Source organism: Mirounga angustirostris, unplaced genomic scaffold (assembly GCF_029215605.1).
Source record: "Mirounga angustirostris isolate CCGP_5_RB_7025 unplaced genomic scaffold, mMirAng1.0.hap1 SCAF_6, whole genome shotgun sequence".
Lineage (NCBI taxonomy): Eukaryota > Metazoa > Chordata > Mammalia > Carnivora > Phocidae > Mirounga > Mirounga angustirostris.
This window is the reverse complement of record NW_026991714.1, coordinates 152153004-152178561: the sequence shown is the minus strand read 5'-3', so window position 1 is coordinate 152178561 and position 25558 is coordinate 152153004. Positions and strand designations below refer to the sequence as shown.

General features: G+C 43.9%; 1 non-coding gene across 3 annotated transcripts in view; it reads left to right on the top strand.

Annotated features, from left to right (window-relative positions):
• Positions 1 to 1014: 1014 nt before the first annotated feature.
• LOC123846954 (uncharacterized) overlaps positions 1015 to 25558 on the top strand; it is a 36535-nt gene continuing 11991 nt past the window's right edge. Inside the window, exons 1-4 of one of the 3 annotated variants that reach the window (XR_010412623.1) lie at positions 1015 to 1154; positions 12526 to 13035; positions 22726 to 22833; positions 22941 to 22969. This is a non-coding gene — a transcript (uncharacterized LOC123846954). Of the gene's footprint in view, positions 1155 to 12525; positions 13036 to 22725; positions 22834 to 22940; positions 22970 to 25558 lie in introns of those variants that run through there. The other 2 variants (XR_010412624.1, XR_010412622.1) reach the window with 2 other exon arrangements.

Genomic DNA, 25558 nt, shown 5'->3' with positions numbered 1-25558 from the left:
TCGTTTCACCGGAGTGGTTCGGAACTGGGCAGAGCAACCAAGGACGTCTTCGCTTGCAGCAGGGCACTCGGTGACTCAAAGAACAGAAACACAGCCATTAGTCTGGAGACTGGCGGGCACTTAGTTGTGGGTTGGTTCACAAGCTCAAAGGGTTCGGCCTCGGGGCTTTCCTCCCTTCCAGCAAGTTTCCCGCCAGCCGTCCTCATGGGGGCAGGAAGGCTGCAGCAGCGCCGGGAGGCTGACGCCTGGCCAGGAGAGGACGCAGCGCCCACGCGCCCTGTCTCCGTCCACCTCTGTCCCGGCGCCCTGCCCTCCGCAGACCAGCTTTACTCCCCGCTGGCCACAGCTCGGTGACCTGCCGCCGCGGGCCAGCCACCGACAGAGTCTCGGCTCAGACAGGTGTCTATTAATCGGAGTGTCGCACGGCCCGCTCTGGGCAGAGACGCCTGCTCCGGGCCCGGCTCCCTGAGGACGCGAGCGCAGCGGCGCCCCGGGCGGCGAGGCCTCCACCTCCCCTCTGCAAAGCCCCCCAGCCTGCGAGAAAGCCCCCGCCCAGGGCAGCACCCGGCCGGAGACCCGGAGCCGCCCCACGGCCGCGGCCGCCCGGAAGCGAGGCCCTCCCCGGGACTACAGCTCCCAGAGACCCGCGCTCCAACAGCCGCCCGCGCGGACTGGCTCGCTGCGCCATCCATCAGCCACCAGCCCGAGGACGACGCTGCCGACGGCGCCAACGGCCAATGACGAGAGCGAGGAGGCGGGAGCTTCCCCCAGCCGAGCCCCCGCCTGTAGACGAGGCGTGGCCAGACGCTAAAGGAGTAGGTTCTTCGGAGTGGTCCGAGGGGTGGCAGCCTGGCCCTCCGCGAAAGGATGACCTGGGACAGCAGCCCCCTCCTGCCCAGAAGACTCTGGCCTTCACTGCGCGGGCCTGCGGCCCCCGCGGGGCCACGCCCATCGGGCTTCTCCCCGCCCCCGTCTTTCATTGGCTCCCCCGGGACACGTGGGGAAGGAGGCGTGGACATAGTGGCTGGGACCGGCGTCCGGCGTCCGGCGGGGATGAGAGGCCCGCGGACTCGGGCTTGGGCCGCATGGACACCCTGGTGCCGGCTCGGTGGCGACGGCGGAGGGCGGAGGAGCTTCAGGTTCCGGGGGACGCGGTGAGCCCCCCGGGGCCTGGGCGTGAGGAACGGGATGGCGGAGTCCCTGGGCACGCCCCACTGGGCCTCGCGTCTGCCCGGGGGCCTTCCCGGGAGGAGGCCCGGCCGGGGTCGCGCCCGCGCCCTCCTGGCGGGGTGGGTGAGGCCAGGGCCAGGGGGCGGGGTCGGGGGCGCGGCCGCGGCGCTCCCCCCCCCCCGTCCCCGTCCGCCCGCGCCTGCGCGGAGGTGCGGGAGTTGGAGCTCTTGTTCCCCAGTGTCCGAAGGAGCGGACCCAGAGTCGTTCGCAGTGTCCCTGACCCTAGCGCGGCTCGGGGTGCGCGCGCGGCGCTCCCGAGTCACGCCCCACGTGCCGGCGGCGGACTGGGCGGGGTGGGGCTGCGGGGTGAGCAGACACGCCTGGGTGGGGTGCTTTGGGCGGAGAGAACTGGGTGAGGTGAGGTGACTGGTGGTGGGGGCCCCCGATCAAGGTCCGGCGGGCGCCGGACCTGCGCAAGCCTGGAGGGGAAGCAGGATGGGAGACCGGGGAGTGCTTAGCCTTTTAGGGAGCTGGAGGAAGTCCCGTCGGGGTGGAGCAGCGCTCTGTGACTTCCACCTTTGCCTGCGAATTGGCTGGTTCTCACCCCGCCTTTATTTCTCGGTTCCTTGCTGAGAGCACCGAGGAGCCGCCAACATACCCAGCGTTTGAGTTCCTCTGTTTCTTCTGCACCTACAGTCTTGATAAGCCCGGAACCTGCCCCCCGAGTTAATGCAGGCACTGTTGTCTCAGATGTTTTGCACAGCATAACAGAAGTGGCTAGTCTCCTTCCCTGCATGAGCTTCCTCACCCCCCACTGCCTGACCGCGAAGCCACTGTCACTTGAGGCCCTGTCACAGAAGCACCCCACTTCCAGGGTCCATGTTACCAGGGCACAGGTTAAGCTTCTGTAACGGAAGCTTCAAATCACATTGGCTCCAACACGGTGGAAGCTTGATTCTGCTGCTCATAATGTGTGAAGGTGAGCAGTCCAGAGCAGTGGAATGGGGACCCTAAATACAGGTATGGGGCTGGTGCTACCCGGCCAGAGACATCCAGGGACCCAGATTCCTCCAGTCTCCTGGCTCCTGCAGTCCCCAGTGTTGTCCTCTTTTGCGAGGTCAGCGCTAGGTCATCATTACATTGCTCACATTCCATACACTGGGAAGTAAATAGTGAAGTGACATGATCATACTGACATTTCAAGAGCTTATTCTGGGAACTCTGGGGAGAATAAAGGGTATGGTGGTCAGAGTGAAGGCAGGGAGGCAAGGAGTGTCTGAATTATGAGAGGTGACAGGCTTGGACAGAGAGGACAATGAGACAGTGAATGTCAACAGAAGGCTCTGTATGTTGCAGGAACAATGCACAGGTCTTGCTGATGGAGTGGATGTGGAAGGTCCTGGAAGGGGAGGAGTCTGGGCTGGCTCCCAGGGCTGTGACTGGAGCACCTGGGTGGGCAGTGGTAATGTTACTGAGAGAAAATTGGTGTGGAACTGCAGGAGAAAAGGAGCTCTGCTTGGGACACATGCATTTTCCGTCTTTGGGACGGTTAACAGGTTACAGATACTGCTAGGCATTGAGTGGTTACCAGGTGGATTATCTGAATTTCACAGTAACCTGTTACTGTTGCCAGATTACAAGTGAGGAAGCTGAGGCATAGAGAGGTTAATCAGCTGGCTTGAGGATACATAGCTAGTAGGGAAATGGGGCTTAGACCCCACCGTCTGCCTCCAGAGCCTGTCCTCTTAGCTATGGGGCTCTGTAGCCTCCCACATGGGGTTTCGCAACAAAGTCCTAAATTGGCCATAAAATGATGAATGAAAAGTGTGATGCCACAGGCTGTCAGGGACCAGGCACCAGAGGTCATTATTGATCGGAGAGGAAGAAAGGCTTAGAAGAGAAACCTGAATGATCTTTCAGATTGCAGTGCTGAAACTAAGTGCCCACCTTGAGGCTGCAGTACTTCCCTGCTGTTACCCAGGAGTAGTGAGTTCAGTGTCTAATTGCCAAGGTGTGTATGGCCTCTTAATCTGATAAAGTCCTTGTTTATATTGTGTTCTGCCTTGGTCTTTGTGATCTGATAATCTAGATTGAGTTCAATAAATTATCCAAGTCCTTGTCCCGAGTTTTCTGTTCTCTCTCTCACACACATACACACACACGCACACACATACACACACACGCCCCCTTCCAGAATTTGGTATATGGAAAGTGCAACCCATTTCCTACCTACAGATTAGTGACTCTACACCCTGTGCATGAGAACCACCAGTGGAGTTTTAGAAACTGCAGCTGCCAGGATCCATCTCTGTAATAGCTTCACAAGTGATTCTCAGGCAGAGCCAGAGGCAGCCACCTCCTGTAACCCCCCAAGGGTCCCGATTGTGGGAAGGGCACCTTATGTAGTGACGTGTGGAAGTGTTGGTAGGGTTTATCATTTCTGTTAGGTAGACAAGTTCTGAGCACCTGTGTGTAGCAAGCAGTATTCTAGGCTCTGCAGAAAGAAGAGTGAGATCCTTGGTTAGATTGACCCTGAGACCTGGGGGCATCCAGCGCTTGGCTCTCTCAGGCCCCCTGCCCACGGCACAGTCACCACACTACATGTTCCAGAAGGAAAGCGCGTGCCCGGGACACCTAGAGTCATGCATACTCAGCCTGTACCAGCCGTCAAGATGCTCTTTCCAGACGACCTCTGTAAAAACCAAGTTCTCTGGGAGAGCCAACACCGCAATGTCTGGGCTCACAGTCGACTTGGTATCTTTTCCGGTTTCCTCTGGGTTGATCCAAGATCCCATTTTCCAGCTTTTGATTTCTAGGGATAAGTGGCCATTTCCTCTATTGTAATTTCCTTTGAATCTTTGTCAATATCCAGTAGAAATAACATATCAGGATGCATTAATGAATTGGCTATTGACAGGCTTTTTTGCTTATCACTTGTTTTTTCTTTTTAAAAACATTTTCACCTTAGTATTTCTTTTTTGATATGTACTTTTTTTAGTTAATGAAGTATAATGTACATACAGTGTTACATTAGTTTCAGATATACAGTATAATTATTCAACAATTCTGTATGTTAGTGCTCATCACAGTAAGTGTACTCTTAATCCCCTTTATTTCACCTTTCCTCCCACCCACCTCCCCTGTGGCAACCACCAGTTTGTTCTCTTTATTTAAGAGGGTTTTTTTGGTCTCCTTTTGTTTGTTCCTTTGTTCTGTTTCTTGAATTCCACATATGCAAAAGCATATGGTATTTGTCTTCTTCTGACTTATTTCACTTAGCATTATATCCTCTAGGTCAATCCGTGTTGCAAATGGCATTCTTTTTTTGTGGCTAAGTAATATTCCATTGTGTATATATACCACATCTTCTTTATCCATTTGTATGTGGATGGACACTTGGGCTGCTTTCATATCTTGGCTTTTGTAGATGATGCTACTGCAAACATAGGGGTGCATGTATCTTTTTGCATTAGTGTTTTTTATTTCTTTGGGTAAATACCCAGTCATGGAATTACTGGATCATATACTAATTCTATTTTTAATTTTTTGAGGAACCCCCATACTGTTTTCCACAGTGGCTGCACCAGTTTGCATTCCCACCAATGGTGCACAAGTGTTCCTTTTTCTCCATATCCCTACTAACACTTGTTATTTCTTGTATTTTTTATTTTAACCATTCTGACAAGTTGTAGTTTTGATTTGCATTTTTGTGGTGATTAATGATGTTGAGCATCTTTTCATGTGTCTGTTGGCCATTTGTATGTCTACTTTGGAAAAATGTCTATTCGTGTCCTGCCCATTTAATTGAATTATTTGGGTTTTTTGTTGTTGAGTTGTATGAGTTCTTTGTATAGTTTGGATATTAACCCTTTATTGTATATATCATTTGCAGATATCTTCTCCCATTCAGTAGGTTGCCTTTTTGTTTTATTGGTGGTTTCCTTTGCTGTACAAGAGCTTTTTATTTTGATGTAGACTCAATAGGTTATTTTTGCTTTTGTGACCCTTGCCTCAGGAGACATATCTAGTAAGAAGTTCCTACAGCCAATGTCAAAAAGGTTGCTGCCTGTGTTTACTTCTAGGATTTTTATGGTTTCAGGTCTCACATTTAGATCTTTAATCCATTTTGAATTTATTTTTGTGTATGATGCCAGGAAGTGGTCCAGTTTCATTGTTTTGCATGTAGCTGTCCAGTTTTCCCAACACCATTTGTTGAAGAGGCTGTCTTTTCCCCATTGCATATTCTTGCCTCCTTTGTCATAGATTAATTGACCATATAACTGTGGTTTTATTTTTGGGTTCTCTAGTCTGTTCCATTGATCTCTGTGTCTGTTTTTGTGCCAGTACCATGCTGTTTTGATTACTAGAGCTTTGTAGAATATCTTGAAATCTGGGGTTGTGATCGCTCCAGTTTTGTTCTTCTTTCTCAAGATTGTTTTGGCTATTCGGGGTCTTTTTTGGTTTCTTACAAATTTTAATATTATCTGTTTTAGTTCTGTAAAAAATGTTCTTAGTATTTTGGTAAGGATTGCATTAAATTTATAGATTGCTTTGGGGTAGTATGGACATTGTAACAATATTGGTTCTTCCAATTCATGAGCATGGAATATCTTTCCATTTGTTTGTGTCATTAATTTCTTTCATCAGTTTTATAGTTTTCAGGGTACAGGTCTTTGACCTCTTTGGTTCAGTTTATTCCTAGGTATTTTATTATTTTTGGTGCAATTATAAATGGGATTGTTTTCTTAATTTCTCTTTCTGCTACTTCATTATTAGTGTATAGAAGTGCAACAGATTTCTGTATATTAATTTTGTATCCTGAGACTTTACTGAATGTTTTTGATGCAGCTGTGGAAGTTTAGATGTGAGTAAATTATGAAGTTCCAATCTACCATTTTCACCAATTTTTGGTATTATGAATAGTTGCCTCTAAAATCAAGGGCTGAGGATATCTTATATCCACTCTGCTCTGTTTTATAACTTTTAGACCTGCTTTTGCTAATACTTGAAAAATTATCCAGTAAATTTAGCTAGTAGTCCTTGTCAGCAAAACCACTTAGACATGTTGATGGCTTTAATTCCATTCAAGTAACCCTATGGGGTCTAACTTGTAAAGAGAGAAAATCCAGAGTTAAGTTTGGTTGTTTCACCTTGTAGGATGTAGATTTTATAGCTCATCTGCTAAGCAAGATCCCAACTGTGAGAACCTAAGGGGTATTGGCGGTGTGCTGACCTCAGCAAAACCTTTCACTCTGCCTTTCTGTGGTCACTCTTTTCATTCAAGATAATTGCAACCCATGCCTCAAGAAACAAGTTATTTAGTTCTCTCACTCTTTTGTAGTTTTAAGGTTCATCTGTTGAGCTACTTTTACTGTCTGTTCTACTCAGTTTAATTGTATTCAGCCATCTTCCTACCTAGATGAAGGGAGCTTACCAATAATTCACCTTTGGTTACATCTCTGATATACATGTTCACGCTGCCACCTGCATATAGCCTCGATCATGTCTAGTTTTTGGCAGATTTCCTTACATACAACACACAAAAGTCAAAATGAGGTAACGGTCACTTGGTGGGGGTACTTGACCATGCTTGGGGGGGCTCCGCAGTCATGGCTGGAGGACCATGATGTGGCTTCTGCTGCTTCAATTATCAGATGCCCAGAGTTGAGCAAGGCATGTAGTAGGTGTTCAGCAAATACTTTCTGACTGGTTAGCATGTTGGGGGTGGGTGTGTGTCCAACTGAAAAGAAACAAAGGGAGGATTACACTAATGCATAAATCCTTGGTGCTTTCAAAGTATCATTTACTTAGGGAAAACTATAACTCAGCTGTCAAAGCCCCAGCAGTGTGCCCCATCATCACCCTCACGGTCATGACTGCGGCTCATGTCTTTTCAATTTCTCTCGTGTTTATTATCAAAACAATGTTGCTTAGCTGCTTTTTTTCTTTCAAGTGTACAAAGAAGTGATTTTTTGGTAAACTTGCAATTGTGCAACCATAACCCCCAGTTTTAGAGCCCTTCCATTGCCTCATTTGTGCCCATTTTGCAGTAACTCCATCCCCCCCCCCCGCCCCACCCCAGCTCCAGGCAACTGCTAATCTTTTTATTTTTCTAGATTTGCCTTTTCTGGACTTTTCATATAAACAGAATCACATGTGCTTTTTCTTGCAGCTGGCTTCTTTCACTTAGTGTGGTGTTTTTCAGGTTCCTCCATGGTAGAACATGTATCTGTAGCTTGTTCCTTTTTATTGCTAAATAATACCCCATTGTACAAATATACCACGTTTTGTTTATCCATTTTTCATTTGATAGACATTGTGTTGTTTATCCTCTTTGGCCGTTATGAATAATGCTGAAAATTCGGAAAAGTCACACGCAGATGTTGGTTCCCTTTCTCTTAGACACCCAGGACTGTGGTTGCCAGCGCGTGTTGCCAGGGGAGCTGCAGGCTGTTTTCCGTAGTGGCACATTCTGCATCCCCACTGGCAACCCATAGAGGGCTCCAGTGAGTCCGCATTCTCTGTTGTCCTCTGTTGTCTGATACAGGCCTAGTAGGTCTGCAGTTGGGGGTCTCACTGGGATTCTAATCTGCATTTGCCTAGTGACTTGCTGTTGAACATCTTTTCATGTGCTTTTTTTTTTTTTTTAAAGATTTTATTTATTTATTTGAGAGAGAGAGAATGAGAGACAGAGAGCATGAGAGGGAAGAGGGCAGAGGGAGAAGCAGACCCCCTGCTGAGCAGGGAGCCCGATGCAGGACTCGATCCCGGGACTCCAGGATCATGACCTGAGCCGAAGGCAGTCGCTTAACCAACTGAGCCACCCAGGCGCCCTTCATGTGCTTTTTTATCACTCATAACTTTTTTTGGTGAATTATTCAAAACTTTTGCTCATATTTAAAAACAGCTTTGTTTATAATTTACATACCATAAAGTTCACTCTTTTAAAGTACACAGGTCAGTGGCTTTAATATATTTACAGAGCTGAGTAAATATCTCCATAATCTAAATAAAGAACATTTTCATGACCAAAAAGAAACTTGGTTCCCGTGGGCAGTCACTCTCTTTCACCCTCCCCTAGCCCTTAGCAACTACCTATTGACCTTCTATCTCTATCAGTTTGTCTATTCTAGACAATTCATATACACGGAATCACAATATTTGGTATTTTGTGACTCGTTTCTTTCAGTTGGCCTAATAATGTTTTTGAGGTTCACCCCTATTGAAACATTTATCAGTATCTTATTCCTTCCTGTTAGTAAATAATATGACATGATATGGCCATACCACATTTTGTTTATCTGTTATTCAGTTGGTAGACATTTGGGTTGTTTGTACTTCTGAGATTTTATAAGTAATGCTGCTGTGAATATTCACATACAGGTGTTTGCATGGGCATATGTTTTCATTTCTCTTGGGTAGTTGTTTAGTTGTGGAATTGCTGGGTCATATGGTAACCAGATGCTTAGCATTTTGAGGAATGGCCAAACTGTTTTCCAAAGCAGCTGTGCCATTTACGTTCCCACCAACATGGAATGAGGGTTCTAGTTTCTCCACAGCCTTGCCAACACTCATTACTGTCTCTTTTTGATTATAGCCATTCTAGTGATTGGGAACTGCTATCCCAATGTATTTTTTATTTGCATTTTTCTAATGACAAATGATGTTAAATGTCTTTTCATGTACTTACTGGCTTTTTGTATATCTTTGTTGGGGAAATCACTATTAAAATCCTTTGCCCAGGGGTGCCTGGGTGGCTCAGTTGGTTAAGCGACTGCCTTCGGCTCAGGTCATGATCCTGGAGTCCCGGGATCGAGTCCCGCATCGGGCTCCCTGCTGAGCAGGGAGTCTGCTTCTCCCTTTCCCGCTCCCCCCTCTTGTCCTCTTTCTCTCTCTCACTCTCTCTCTCAAATAAATAAATAAAATCTTTAAAAAAAAAAAATCCTTTGCCCACTTAAAAAATTATGTTGTCTTGTTGAATTGAAAGACTTTTTTATATAATCTGGATACATGTCTTTTAACATATAGATGATGTGTAAACATTTTCTCCAAGAATGTGACTTGTCTTTTTACTTTCTTAATGGTGCCTTTCGAAGCTCCAAAGTTTTGGATATTGATGAAGTCCAGTTTATCAATTTGTTTCTTTATAGATCATGCTTTTGGTGTCATATCTTAGAATTCTTTGCCTAAGATCACAGAAATCTTGTCCTATGTTCCCCTCTAAAGATGTTATGCTTTTAGCACTTATATTTAGCTCTCTGATCCCTTTTGTGTTAATGTTTGTGTATGGTGTGTAGGTAGGGCCTTAAGTCTCTCCTATTGCGTGTGGACCTTGAATCGTGCCCATATACCATTTTTAATGAAGACTGTGTTTTCTCCATTGAGTTGTCTTGGCACCTTTGTCAAAAGTCAGTTCACCGTAAGTGTCTGGGTTTATTTCTGGATTCTTCGTGCTGTTCCATTGATCTGTATGTTTATCCTATGCCAGGACCACACTGTCTTGATTATTGTAGATTTTTTTAAGTTTACTTTAAACTTTGAAATCTTTTTTCTTTTTTTCTTTTTTTTAAGATTTTATTTATTTATTCATGAGAGACAGGGAGAGAGAGGCAGAGGCAGAGGGAGAAGCAGGCTCTCCACAGAGCAGGGAGCCCGACGTGGGGCTCGACCCCAGGACCCTGAGATCATGACCCGAGCTGAAGGCAGATGCTTAACCCACTGAGCTACCCAGGTGCCCCTCGAATTCTTTTTCATACACTGTTTGGTTTTTAGTGCTTCTTTGGTTGTATTTTTCAGTCTTGTCTCCCCAGTTAGACTGAAAGCCCACTGAAGACCCAGCTCTGTCATTTCAGATCACCAGCCTCCACACAAGTTAGTTCAGGTTTTTGGATTTCATTTTTCTCATCTACAAAATAGAAATAAAATTTCTTACCCTTTCTATGTCATGAGGTTGTTAAAAGGATCAAATGAAGTAACAAGTGTGGAAACGCTCCTAAACTGTAGTTTTTATCATTGTGAGTGACCTTCATTAGCCCCACCTGTGGTGAGTAAATTTGTATACCTGCGTTCCTAAGATCCTTCACTTTAATCAGAGTGTAACTTCGGTTTATAGTGGACTTCGTAACTCTCGCAAGCCTGTGCTTGATCCTCAGTAAGTCTAGTAAGTTCATTCATGTTTTTTACTTTAATTGGAAGTATGAGTGTGGCTTTTTTTTTTTTTTTTCTCTGTTGTCTTCCTCTAGGTCGCTAGCCCGCCAGGAATTAAGTTGTCCCTCTTGCTTTTGACTATGGTCTTAGACTGCTCCTCTTCCCTAAACCTCCCTGTGTCCCAGCCAGACGGGGTGGAGGGTGTGGGCTGGGGAGCTCATGTACGGTAGGATGACACATCTTCCAAAAAGTGGTAGCAGCTGAGTGAAGCACAGCATCAAGATGTAAGATCCATGTGGTTAAAGTTTTAGTATGCCCTGAGAGCATGGAGTGGAGAGGAGGAATCCTAACTTCAGGTCTCCGTAGTGGACACTGTCAGGTTTCACTGTCCTCAACTCCCAAGAAAGCGACCCTCCCAAGAGGGCAAGATTGTTTTCCAAATGACAGTGTTATTGAAGAAGACTCTGTGCTTGATGGAAACTGTGTTTTCTCTCTAAATGACAGTCTGTAGGGCCTTATTCATCTTGCTGTTCCAGCATTAATAGTTCTGTATTCGGGGCTGGTGGACATGCTCCTCCAGCGGAAGTAAACTGTCTTTGCTGAACTATACAGTCTCACTCAGCAAACTGTTTCTGGTAACTAGGACTCAATTAGCCAGCATTACACATTGCTAATACAAATGATCTTTAGAAAAAAAGGCCATTAGTCAATAAAAATCCCCATAATACCTTCTGAATGAAAGATTAGATGTGTGTGTGTGTGTGTGTGTGTAGAGAGAGACTCACATTAACTGCATTCTGAGTTCCAGTGATTTACATTGGTATTCTGTCTGGAGTATGTGTGCGTAACTCGTATACTAGTGTATGTATTAAAGATGCTTAATTCAAGGTGTTTAATTTTTTAAGAATTAAGCCATTTTCTTGTGCAGATTAGAGAGAATACAGGGTGTTTCTCTGTAGAAGTGTTCAGGAAGTTGGCATCTTTTTTCTTCTCCACACTCCTCTGGGGCATAGAGTGGAGGAACAGGTTTCCAGAGGTGGCCCAGGCCTGTGATCTGTGGGCTTGTGCCCCCTCTTCTGGCTCACCAGTGTGTCCCAGGTGCGTCATGAACACATCCCCAGTCTGGTTTCTACAATTCTGCCAAATCGTGAAGCCTGTAACACTCCTCCCTCCCCCCACTTATCCAGCTGGGCCCCCATCGCTTCTAATAACGGAGAAAGTCCACGGCAACAAAGGTGGGCTTGCGCCTCCTCAGTGGTGGGCACCTCGTCTTTGCTGAGACCTGCCAGGGGTTTTGTTCTGTCATTGAGGCGACACAATACATATTTTATACTTTAATTTATGCATCTTATCAAGTGTCTTTTCTTAGCCAACTGTGTTTCTGTTTCAACTGTTCTCTAGTGTGGTTGCTATTCGATTGATATTCAGTTATTGTTAAGTAATGGGGTCTTTGTGTATACTTGGGATTTTAGTTTTGTTTATACAGTGCAAGTGTCTTCTTAGTTGGTTGGTAAATCTTCATCTGCCTTTATGAAGGCTGACATATCCTCTCCAGGAGGGAGTAAAAGTGAGCCATGTAACAGAATCCTAGAGTGAAATGTGTCTGCAGGCTTCATTTTCCTTTGGTCCAAGCCAATCTACAATAACTGGACAATTTGCCAAGTAAGTGTACAGGGCAATGGCATATGCAGTCAGCTCTCAATAATCCACCGTAAATAGCAGAAAATATGAATAATTTAATCCACTCAGCTGGTCGGGAGCCCCCAAGCAGGTAACCCCCACGTCCCCTAGAGGAGCCCAGCTCTTACCGACCACCTAGGTACCAGCATGACTCCCCCTTTTGCCTGCCCCCGGGTGTGGGGACCCAATTCCCCAACCGCCTGAGCCACTTAAAGAATGTCAGCTTGTCGCCATGGATGATCACAAGTCTGCTGACCTTAATGTGACAAATGTTATTTGACCCCACACAGAAATGGTTTAGAATGCACTTCCAGTGTTTTAGGTTTCATCCAGAAAGTATGGGTTCTAGCTCAGAGCCACATGTCCGTGCCCTTTTGCTCTCCTTTCTGGCAAGTCTGATGTTGTTCAGAAACAAGCAGGGAAATAATATCGCTGTCAGCCCGCTGTGGTGTAACTGTTGGGGGAAGCTTGAAGCCTGTGTGTAAAATGACGTGGGGTGTATTTAATATTTCCACTTTTTCCCTTTAGCCCAGATTGTGGGAAGTTGGCAGTAAACCAGTTTTATACATCGAGCTTGTGTTGACAGTGTAAAGATTGAGTACATCCTGAGTAACCGGAGATCTAGGTCCTCGGTCTTCCTGGGTGTTTTCTCGGACTTGGGCAAAAGCACAGAGGCTGCATTCTTTGCAAACGTCTTGAAGATGATTAGTAGGATTACTGCAGTATCCGGGAGAAGAAGGATTGGATGTACTCCGATAGACCGGAAAACCACACAGGTGTCAAATTAAGGTTAACGAGGGCGCCGAGGAGAGCCCTTCCATGCAGAGAAGAACACTCAGAAAGCACCAGGGCTGGGGCAGGTGCTTCACACGGAGAAGACTCGGGGGCCGTGCGGGATGCCCGCCTCTCTTGGACCTGCCACGCCATGTGGCCACTGCGCCAGCCCACTAGGGTGGGTTTCTTCTGTGCAGACACACTGGCTGAGCCACGGAAGGCGGTCATTCTTCTCTCCACGGTGGGGGCTGCTTGACTTTGCAGGTATTTTTTATGGTTTATTTTAAGAGGGATATTGACAGTTTAGAAACTCTGGAGCAGGATGTCTAAGGATGGGAAAAGTCTGGAATACATCTCAGGTGTGGGACAGTGAGAGGCAGTAGGAATGGTTGGTTGGAGAGAGGAAAGCTCACAAGTACCTGAGCGTGATCTACAAACATCTGGAAGGATGTTTATCTCCTGCTTGAGGGACTATTTATTTTATGTTGCTCAAGAGGGGAAAATTAGAATTAGTGGGTTGAGATTATGGGAAAGCAATTTGGCTTAAATCAGTATTTCTAGAAGTATGCTATACGCACCACCAGGGGTATGAGAGATTGTTTTTTCTTCATCTTTAAAAATCTTTATTTCAAAGTAGTTATAGATTTACAGAAAGGTTCCCCCCCAAAATAATATAGAGAATTCAGGTATGCCATCAGCTAAACAGCTTACCTGATGATAGTACAGTGAGCGCACTGTGAAATTAGCCCTGGTGAAGCGCTGCTAACTCTGCTAGACCTTCTCCTGTCTCACCTGTTTTCCCACTAACAGCCCTTCTCTGACCCAGACGGGATCCAGGGCCCACACTGCACGTAGTTCTTGTGCTTCTCGGTCTCTTCCAGTCTGCGTGTGATGCTAACCGGTGCTCATGACCTTGACACTTTGAGTGAATGGTAGTCAGTTACTCTGTAGAGTGTCAGTCAGTCTGGGTTGTCTGACATTTTCTGTGATTAGATGAAGGCCACGTGTTTGGCATGAAGACCACAGAGGTAATGTTACGCCTTCTCAGTGCATCAGATCAGGGCTGTGCGGTTCCAGTCATTACTGCTGGTGTTGACCTTGTCCCTCCATGACGGTCATTTCATCCACTGTAAAGCCACTATCTTTCTCTTTGTAATTAGTAAAAACCTTGGAGGAAATGCTTTGAGGCTGTGCCAATATCCTGTTTCTCCTTAAACTTTTGCCCAGTGATTTTAGCATCTACTGGTAAATCTTGTTTGAAATAACTTTCACTGTGGCATTTACTTAATGGTGGTTTTGTATTTTCCTCATTCCTTTACGCTTGTTAATTAGAATTGGACTGAAAAGGAGAACACTAACTCTTCTCCCCCAGTGATGTATTCATTTGTTGATGTCATGGTTAGACTCCCAGGTATTTACTTTATTCTCTGGATTACAATCCAGTGCTGTTGTTACTTATTTTATTGCCCAAGTTGTTCGGCTTTGGCTTTGGCCATTGGGAACTCCTTCAGGATGGCGTGCGTTTGTCTTTTTGACGTGTCCTCATCCTTTTTAAAGAAACTTATTTTGGGTGACACAAAATGTCTCAGGCTCATCTCATGCTTTCCCTGTTCCATGCCTGAACCAACGCCTCTCCATGAAGCCTAGATTCCTTCAACGGGAGAATGGTATTTAGAAAGCAGTATCTACGTGCTAGGTATAGTCTTGCTACCACCAGGATGCCACCATGACAGCAGACATAGCTAGAAAATGTACGTATGGGTGTATGCATACATCCTAGTGTGTAAGTATTCATATTTATGCTTCATATCATGTGCACATCCACACAGCTGTATGTTTTCTCTGCCACTGTCTGGATACCTACTGAAAACTGCATTCATGCTAATACTTTCAGTCCTGATCCAGCACCCCTGGGTTCTTTTTTTTTTTTTAAGGATTTATTTATTTGAGGTGGGAAGGAGGAGAGGGAGAGAGAGAATCTCAAGCAGACTCCACACCCAGCATGGAGTCCGATGTAGGGCTTGATCTCACGACCCTGAGATCACTACCTGAGCCAAAATCAGCAGTCAGCTGCTCAGCTGACTGAGCCACCAGGTGCCCCACCACTAGGTTCTTTAATAGCCTTCTCCCTTCCCTTATTTGTGACTTATCTCTTCAACAGAGAGAAACCTGGCTCTCCTTATTTACAATATGTTTACTTATTTATTCAATCCCAGTATACCAATAAAATAGTTTCGAAATTGCTAATCTGTGAGAAACAGATTAGCTAACTAGAGTCAGTATTTGCATACAGCTCTTTTTTGTCCTTAGACTTAAGAGTTTCTAGTGAAAATAGTATTTTCCAGAATTACTGAGGATCGTTCTGTATTTCAGTGTGACTATGTTATTTGTCTGTAAAATAGTTTCATTTGCTACCATTTGTGTTCCATTTGGGACTGATGTCCTGGTTGATTTAAATTTGGTACTTATTTTCGGGTATGTGAAGTGTTACTACGGTTCTAAGACTAGAGCTGTAGAATTTGCATCAAGTGTCTGCCCCCACTTTATACCTGTCGTCCCCCTTCTTTCGTACCTTTTCCCACCCACTCTCCATGGAAATCAGTGTCTTTAGTTCCTGGCACCTCCTCCCTGTATTTCCTTTGTACAGATGAGCAGATGGGTGCAGGTGTTCTCATCCCCCTTCTTGCATTGCACATCTTCTTTTGCACTTTGTCACTGTACGTCCTGGGAATCTCTGTGAGCCCATGCACAGAGGTCTTCCCCTATTTTTTACAGCTGCCTGGAGCCGCGTTGCTGAGATGGGCCGCGCTTCTCCAGCTACTCTCTAGCCTGTGCCTGTTCAGGTGGTTTCCAGTATCTTCCAGCTTAACCAGTGGTACAGGGAGTAGCCTCGTGCATTCTTTTTTCCCATGTCGTTGTAGGTATGCCTACCCGACAGGTTCCTGCAGGCATAATTTCTGGGTTAAAAAGTCTCTGTAGCTTTTGTTAGGTATCACCAACTTTCCTACAGGATATGCAGCCCAGGAGACACCTGTTTCCCTACAGCCTCGCCAGCAGAGTCCGCACCATGCCTCAGCATTTTGCCAGTCTGACAGATGACAAGTGCCCGGTGGGGTCTTCTCGTTTGCTCTTCTCTAAGTGTGAGTGAGCTTGAACTTGTAAACTTTTTTGTTAATTGTCTGTTCATGGCTTTTTCCCATTTTTCTTTTGTGTGTTTGGTCCTTTGTCCCTCATTTTCTAGGAGAGTTTCATATATTAAGGGGAGTGGCCCTTTTCCTGTGGTATGTGCTGCAAACATTTTCCTCCAGTTTGTCAGTTATCTTCTGTTTTGTCTAGGGCACCGTTTTGTTTTGTTTCATTTTGCCCAGCAGACATTTTTATTTTTATGTAGTCAAATTCATCAATTTTTGTTTCATTGCTTCTGGGTGTGGAGTCATAGTGAGAAAGTCTCCCTATACTAACGGCTCACCCATGTTTTCTTCTAGGAATTCTATAGTTTAATTTTCTTACATTTCTAGATCCTTAATACATTTGAGGTTTATTCTTATATATGATACAAAAGACACATCTGATTTCATCTTTTTCCAAATGGCTACCCAGTTGTCCCAGCACCATGTATTAAAAGGTCCCATCTTTATCCCAGTGACTTGTGATGGCAAATTTCCATATATATTCAGGCTTATTTCTGGACTTTTTATTCAGTCCCATTTGTCTATTTGTCTGTCAACAGCACCACCCTTTTTACATATAGAGTCTTTATAGTATGGTTTTATGTCCAGTAGTTTTAATTTTGTTTTTTTATTTTTATTGATAAAAATATTAGTCTAATGAATTTTTCTCTGATTACTGCTTTAAAGGCATCCCGTAGATGCTGATTTCCCCCCCTAGGGTTTTCTTGGCTATTCTTGCATGTTTGTTTTTCCACGTGACCTTTAGTATCAACTTGTGCAAGTCTACACTGTAGTCTATTGGCATTTTTACTGGCATTACATTGACTTTATAAGTTAACTTACGGGCAACTGTCATCTTTCTAATGTTAAGTCATCCTAACCAATAATAGATGCTTTTTCATTTGTTCATTTCTGCTTTCGTTGTCTTGCAAGAATGTTTTACATTATCCTTGTATATATGGGTTGAGTGCAATTACTATTAAACTTATTCCTAAACATTTACTCTTCCTTGTTGCAATGATCTAAAATGGGGTTTTCTCTAACACCTTATTATTTTATATTTCAAGGCAATTTTTGTATGTTAACTTTGTGTCCTACTATTCAATTGATTCTTTCATTGTTTGGGTTAGTTTTATCACTGATTCTCTGGGGGTTTCCAGATATATATTATGATATCTGCAAATAGTGATAGTTTTACTTCCTTACCCATTCTTATGCCTCTGCTTGATTTATCTTTTGTAATTATATAGGGTAATGTAATACGTCTAGGGTAGGGCAGTGGTAAGCAGAAATGGAGACTGGGCATCCTTGCCTTGATTTTAGTGGAAATGCCACTAGTCTTTTCCCATTAAATAAGATACTTGCATTAGGAATAAAGTATGTATATCTTATCATGTTAAGAATATATCTCTCAATTTCTGTTTTCTGTAATTTTTATAAATGGGTTTTAAATTTTGTCCAAGGGTTTTTCAGTATCTGGGTAGATGATCATATGTCTTTTCCTTAGGTTTATTAATATGAAGAATGATACTAGATTTCCTAATATTGAACCCAACTTTCATTTCTGGAAAAAATCCTACTTGGTCATGGTGTGTGGCTTCTTCCTGTGGTGTTAGATTCTGCTTGTTAATGTTTTATTTAATATTTGTGCATTGATATTCGTGAGGGATACTGGTCTGTGGTTTTCTTTCTTTGTTCTTCTTTATCTGGTGTATCAGTATTACACTTCTTCATAAAAGGACTTGGGGAGGGCGCCTGGGTGGCTCAGTCGTTAAGCGTCTGCCTTCGGCTCAGGTCATGGTCCCAGGGTCCTGGGATCAAGCCTCGCATCGGGCTCCCTGCTCCGCGCAGTAGCCTGCGTCTCCCTCTCCCACTCCCCCTGCTTCTGTTCCCTCTCTCGCTGTATCTCTCTCTGACAAATAAATAAATAAAATCTTTAAAAAAAAAAAAAAAAGGACTTGGGGACTTTTCCATCATCGTCAGTGCTCTTTAGTAGTTTATGTAGAGCATTGGAACTCTGGGTCTTGAGCATTTGGTAGAACCCCCTGTGAAGGTGTCTGCCCTGGTGCTCCTTGGGGAGGTGCCGCTTAGGAACCTTTGTCTTCTCTGACTTTCGTCTGGTTCGGCTCTCTCTAACTGCAGTGGAGTCAGTCTTGGTCGTGGCCATCTGAGCTCCTCGGGGAGTTGTCCATGCCAGCGACGTGTTCAAGTCTGTTTGCATGAGGTCTATAAAAGAGTCTCTTAGGATTTTTAAAATTTCTTGTTTCACTGGCCACTTCCCCTGTGTCATCTCTTATTTTCTGTAACTGTGCTTTCTCCCCTTTTTTCTTGATCAAGTAGCTGGTAGATTGTCTACTTTGTTAATTTCTACCCCCACCCCTGCAAAAAACTATAAGACTTAGAATTACGGGTTAGCTCTGATGTTTTTAATGGAAAACCTCCCCTCATGAGTCAGCATTTCCCTCCATTGTTTCTTCCTTGCATTTTCTTCTGGGTTACTAACAAGCTAAGACTTATTGATTGATTGATTTTATTTTTTCATTTTTATTGGTAAAAATATTAGCATAATGAATTTTTCTCTGATTACCACTTTAAATGAATTCCATGGATTCTGATACATAGCGTTTTCTGTGTAATTATTTTTTTAAAATTCTATACTTTTAGTTTGTATTTACTCTTTCACTAAAAGTCAATAATAGGTTTTTTAAATATCCAAGTGGAGATGACTTTGTTGTTGTTGTTGTTGTTGTTGTTAATAATGTATACTTCTATTGCATTGTGATCAGAAAGTATTGTTTGCAGTATTTCTACATTATGGAAATGGTTGATGTTTTCTTTGTGACCTAATATATGACCATTTGTAGGGAATGTGCGATAGATTCTTTTTTTTTTTTTTTTAAAGATTTTATTTATTTGAAAGCAAGGCAAGAGAGAGAGAAGGAGCTGGGGGAGGGGCAGAGGTAGAGGGAGAAGCAGGTTTCCCGCTGAGCAGGGAGCCCGACACGGGGCTTGATCCCAGGACCCTGGGATCATGACCTGAGCCGAAGGCAGACGCTTAACTGACTGAGCCAGCCAGGCGCCCCTGTGCTATAGATTCTTGAGAAAAATGTGTATTCTCTATTATCAGGGTACGGACTTCACTGTATATCTATGAGCTCTACCTTGGTTGTTGGTGTTGCTTAGATCTGTCTCTGTGCTTATTTATTGTGTACTTGCTCTGCCTTGTATGGAGATGGTGTATTAGATCTCCCATTTTTAGTACGTGCCTATGTGCATCTCCTTGCATATGCTGTCACCTTTGTTTCGTAAAGGTGGTGGTTATTTATTTATTTATTTTTAAAGATTTTATTTATTTGAGGCGGGGGGAGCACAGAGGGAGAAGCAGACTTCCCGTTGAGCAGGGAGCCCGACGTGGGGCTCCATCCCAGGACCCTGGGATCATGACCTGAGCCGAAGGCAGACGCTTAACCGACTGAGCCCCCCAGGCCCCCCAAGGTGGTGGTTGTATTACTTGGTGTGTAGATGTTCGTGAGCATTATGTCTTCGTTGCAGACTGTGGCTTTTAACATTAAATATATCCCCTTGTGTTTAACCCTTTGTGACGTGAGTTCTACGTGGTCTCCTTCTCTCTCTTTGTTTCATTTACCTTGGTCTGGCCATTTGCTTTCTGGCCTTTCTGACTGACTTTATTTTAGGTACGTCTCTTGTGTACAGGATACAGTTGGGTCTTGTGCTGTGAACTCAATTAAAAACCTTTTTCTCTAAATACATAAATTAAGTCCATTAATATTTTTTGACATGACTGATTTATTTGCTTGTAACTATCATAATATTTTATAATATGCATATTTTGTTGTATTTGCCATTCCTTTAGGAGATCTATATTCTTTGCTTTTATATTTTTGATTTTGGATTTAGATAGATTTGTATTTTCTAGTCATTACCTGTGTATTTAAACCTATTTTTATGTCCTTAGTAACCCGTTTTGTTAAACTCTTTATTGTCTGATTTGTTTTTTTCCCTCGTATTCTTTAATGCACACCTGTTTCTTACACAGTAATGACCTATACATTAATCAGAGTTTTTGCTCTTTACCTCTTCCTTCATCTCACATTTAGTTGAATAATTTCTGTTTTGTCACTGTATGTAATATTTGCACATCAGTCTTCCACCTTAATTGCACCTTTATTTTGGTCTAATATGTACATCTAAATATTTTTAAATGTGTCTCATAAATCCTTTTGCTGAAATTCTCCCACTCATCACTAGGCAGATAAAGTTTACCCTCACATAGAATCCTCAAGAAGGGCTGACTGGGTGTAGTATTCTCCAAATTCATGGATGTTAAAAACTGATTTTCTGTAGTCTTCGTAATTGAAGGATGGCTTGCTGGATTTAAAATTCTTGGTTCATACTTGCATTGAATTTATAATGTTGCTCCATTGTTGCCTTGCTTGTGTGTTGGTTTTGAAAGTCTGCTGTTAGTCTGCTTCCTTTGCGTATTCATTGATTGGTGCCCCGGGCCTTGAGGACTTTGTCCTTACCTTTGAAATCCCATAGTTTCATTAGGCTGCATCTCAGAGTTGATCCTTCTGGGTTATTTTTCCTGGGTACCCAGTGAGTCCTTTCTTTTGAAGATTTGGGCCTTTGTCTATTCTGGAAATTTTCTTGCAGAGTTAAATGTTAGCTTTGCTATACTGTTTTGTTTTCCTCTTTCAGGAAGTCTGATTTATGGACATCACTCCTTTGTCTTCTCTCCCCGCCACTTGCTTTCCTCCCCTTTCCCGTCTTTCTCAGTGTCGCTGTCCTCCTCTTGGTTGTGGTCCTGTCTGTCCTCAGTGCCCTTTGTTAGTTTTCATTTGAATTGATTCTCCTTGGGTGCTCTGTAATTGATTCCTCATTTCTGAGGTAATTTTGTTTTCCTTCCATAACTTCCCTGAGTCTGCTCACCTCTCCCCTGCTTTCTCTGTTTTTGTCCTTTTCTGTTTTTAATTCTTTTACGTTTCTAATTCAGGGTGGTATATTTAATTATGTTTTTGGGAGTGTAAATTCCAATTTTCTTTTGACTCGTGGTAGTTTTCAGGAGGACATTTTTATGGTATTGAGTGTTTAAAAGATTGCGAGTCTAGCAGCAGCCTCTTCGGTTGGTTTGGCCAAGTGCAGGGGCCGCCGAGGCAGCTGTTGGCTGGCTGCTCGGCTTTGGTGAGGACAGGCCAGGGTGAATCTAATGATATTCCTCTTTACTCCTAGGACCCTACACTTTTCCTCTTTCTCTTTTAGCTTTACCACTCAGTTGCCGAAGGGTGCTTCTCCCCTCCTCTTTTGTCTGTTTTCTTCCCCGGAATGCCTCTGTAAATGGTGTCTGTCCCCTTATGCTGCATGTGTGGGCCTTGAAGTCCCTTCCCTGACACGGGCAGTCAGGCATGTCATAGCTTCTTCATGTTCGTATGGACTTTCTCACCCTTCTGCTGTGTTCCTCTCTGTCTTGTGGTCTTTCCTTCTGCCCTGGCTCACCGGAGCTCATGACGGCCGGTGTGAGCTGGGGGCACGAGGGGCCTACACCAGGACCTGGTGGCTTTTCTCTTACCCTTTTCTTCGTATTTCACATTATCTGGCTTCATGTTATGCCCGGGGTGTGGTTTGTTGGAGAATTTGTAGTTTCATTTGGGGAACCATAAGGAAGTCAGTGACTGCGTAGCCAGCCTTGTCTTCAGCCATCCAGAGGTCAAGCACTCACCCAAGAAATTCTTCTCAGTGGGCTGAGGGGCTCAGAGCTCAGCATTTTCCAGTTTAATCCTAAAATTTCCATGTAATCTTTAAGGTATATTAGAGAACAGTAAAACTAGCACTCTAAACCCATGATATAAGGCTTCTATATTGAATAAATCCATTAAGGGAAAAAAAGTCAATTTAGAAAATACAAATAAGTAATAGTACGGATAAGAAACAAATTTGGTAGAAACCATGTTAATGGTTTGCAAGAGACCAGAGAGGCGGAGGGAGCCACAGTGTGTAAGGGCCATGTTTACTGCCCTGGCGGGAGCTGTCCAGCAGCAGGGCCCACAGGCTGGCCCAGGGAGCAAGGGATGGACTTCACGACCCTTTGCAAAGGTCTTCCGGCTTCTCAACTTTGTGTCACTGAAAACATTGTTACCCTTCAAAATGCACAAAGTCTTGGGATTTTGAGAGTGAATAATTTTTTTTTTCCTTTAGCATTAGAGGATTGCTTTTGTAATTTATCTTTTTTAGTTCGTGGGAAAGCAAAAACCAAATGCTAACTTTCCCAGAGGTTATCAGTTATGGAGTATATGTGCAACCTGAAAATAAGTGAAATTAATGTACTCTTCAGTGTCAGTAAGACAAAGAATTATTCACATGTGAATTATTTACATTGTATTAAGAAAGTATGGAACTCGAAACTAGGCAAAATGTGTTGAAGCATGTAACTAGTTTCCTGAACAAAATTGATAGATTTTGTATATTTTCAATATCAGTAAACCAGTCACAATAGTTTATTATAAGAGTTTTGACCAAAATTGTTTCAAATGTCTATTTTAAATCCATAAAGCCAAGTAAACCCCAAACAGTGCTAGAAATAATGAGGTTAAATGTAATTGATGGAACGCGTTCCTGAAAGATGATGTTTAAAGTCACCCCTCAGATGTCCTATAAACTCCCTCAGCTCTACAGGGGTCTGTGTTTGCAGCTTAAGTTTGCAGAAAGCAAATCCAATTAGTGTCCTGTGCTCCCGGAGCCATCTCCAGTGAAGTTTCGTGTCTTTCAGAAACGGGCATGCAAGAGAGTAGAAGCGGCCGGGCCGGAATGGGGCTGCGGCCCCGCGAAGCTCAGCGCCCTGGTGTCCTGGAGTGGCGGGGGGCTGCCACGTGTGGGGGTAGGTTCCCGTTCCCACCAAACCAGCTGTGATCCGTTTAAATATTTTAATAAAAAGTGTAAATAATGACTGTCCTGATGCATCTGCGGCTGTGATTTGTTAAATAGATTCCTCAGAACGGTGGAAGGAGCTCAGCCCAGCCTTGCCCGAGATGTATTGCGGGGGAGTCTGTAAGTGCATTCACCTTCTTGCTGTGACATGAAAGACAGACTTGCTCTTAAATATTAGATCCATAAAACAAAGTTAATAAAAACAGCAATTACATTTCTAAGGAATGAGGGATGTAAATAAAAAGATGCAGATTGAGTTAAGCTTTTCTTGGCATTGTGCTGGGGTGCAAACTGATTTGTTTCCAGGTTCAGATTGGAAATAGAAATGAAAATACACTTAAAATTTTTTCTTAACACAGGGTTCAGGGGAGGGAACAGGCCACTGGATACAGTTAATAGAGATCATGTGAGGACATCTTGAAGAGAAGCCCTGACCTCAGTTAATTATCCAAATAGGAATGGATGTTGTTTTCTCCTTTCCCTGGTTAAGCTTTCTTTGGTGTTCCCATAAACTTCACAGAAACCACAGATTTCAGAAGGAGAAATGCAGTGTTCACAACATTAATTCAAAGTAAAGGAGGTCTAAGATGACCAGAGTCAGATTCTCAGTTTCCTGAGAATATTGGGCAGAATATCATAAAGAATACACCGGCATAATAATACCTTTGTTATTAATTTTGCACTTACTCTAAGAACAAGTTAATGTCTTTGATAACCTCTGTAATTCTTGTTTTTTTATTTTAAATTTAGAATCTTAATATTGTAGTAAAATAGAATTACGCTTAATTGCCACATAGAAACCAGGAGAGAGAGAGAGTGTGTGTGTGTGTGTGTGTGTGTGTGTGTGTGTGTTTAGAAACCAGGTGTGTGTGTATCTCTGTATATGTGAGTATTTCTTGGGTTGCCCTCTAAAGAGGTTAGAGAAACGTATTGCTCTGCTTTTGATCAGCAAAAGATTGAGTTGATCCATCCTAAGTTTTTGAATAGGCATATCGCCGGCTACTGTGTTTTACAATGAGAGGCAATGATTTTGTTTTAAATGAAGACCTAATGCTGTGTCAGTTATTGCCCACATGAACCTGATTCTCTGAAGTCACTGGAGAAATACAAAACAAAGCTTAGTGTGCGACTCATTCCACGAAGGTGTGCTTTTCGTACTCTTCAGGAGAATGTCTGCATGTTACGCGGCATTCCATGGTGTAATCCTGAACAATGGTGAAGTCAAAGATCTATCAGTTGGAACTTACTGTATTTTAGGTTGATTCCTATAAGAGCCACATATGCCCTAGAATACAAATACATAATGTTTACCTTGAGAAATGTGGCCTCATTATGACTAAAGTGTGTTAGTGTGGTGACTAACTGGTAACCTTCCTTGTTCTCATCCCATTTCCATGGACTGTGTCTTTCAAATCCCCCCGTCTGTTGGGCAAACACTTGGAACGTAATATGGATTCTTTATGCTCTGAGACGTTGAGTTCTGTCATGAATGGCTTAAAGAAGAAAATTTGGCTCAAGCAACTGATTGGATCATTTTAGCTAATATTCTGTTTGAACAACAGTTTCTATTTGATTAGGATTTTTCCTTCCTTTGTAACTCCCCAAGCTTGCCTCTGTTCTGTTTCATAGGAAATGAATCTGTGAGCAGAGAACCTATATTGATATGTAAATATATCATTTTTTCCTTAGTGCTCAATATTCTTTTCATCTAAATTTCAGAAACCGACTTTAAAAAATCAGTTTCCCTTTATCTGTAGTTATTCTCAATAAAATTTCACCCAGGCTTGGGTGATTTAATATTTACACCCACTGTTACAGAAGTCTTATGTAAATAAAGATTGAAATGTGAATTTGAAAAGTCACACCTTTGATATTTGAACAGACTATAGGTGCATATATCTTCTTTTTCTAATAATATGGCTAGTTTGTCTCCTAAGCTTTTAAAATAATAAGACACTATTTTTATATTCTGGAGCATCAGAAGGTTCAGTGCTAAATAAAAAGCAAATAGTATTTTTAGAAATGCGAGATCCCAGGGAGAAGTGCTTAACAGTAAATCACCGATGGGCAGCAATTCCAAATTTCAGAAGACTTTATTAGACACACAGCTCCATTCACAAATGTGCACCTGTGTGCATTAGTGTGCCCCGTCCTGTACCATTGTTCCTAGAGCAGACCCAGGGTGGTGACCTGGGCTCAAAGACAAAGGTTGCATTGAGGGGTCTGTGGAGTCCTAACAGGAGACTTGCCTATGAGTCTCAGCTTCTTTGGTGCTTCGCTCACCATAACCTCCCTTGGTGCTCTCCCCCAGCGCCTCCCTTGGTGCTCCCCCCCATCGCCTCCCTTGGTGCTCCTCCCGCATCGCCTCCCTTGGTGCTCCCCCATCGCCTCCCTTAGTGCTCCCCCATCGCCTCCCTTGGTGCTCCTCCCGCATCGCCTCCCTTGGTGCTCTCCCCCATCGCCTCCCTTGGTGCTCCCCCATCGCCTCCCTTGGTGCTCCCCCATCGCCTCCCTTGGTGCTCCTCCCGCATCGCCTCCCTTGGTGCTCTCCCCCATCGCCTCCCTTGGTGCTCCCCCATCGCCTCCCTTAGTGCTCCCCCATCGCCTCCCTTGGTGCTCCTCCCGCATCGCCTCCCTTGGTGCTCTCCCCCATCGCCTCCCTTGGTGCTCCCCCA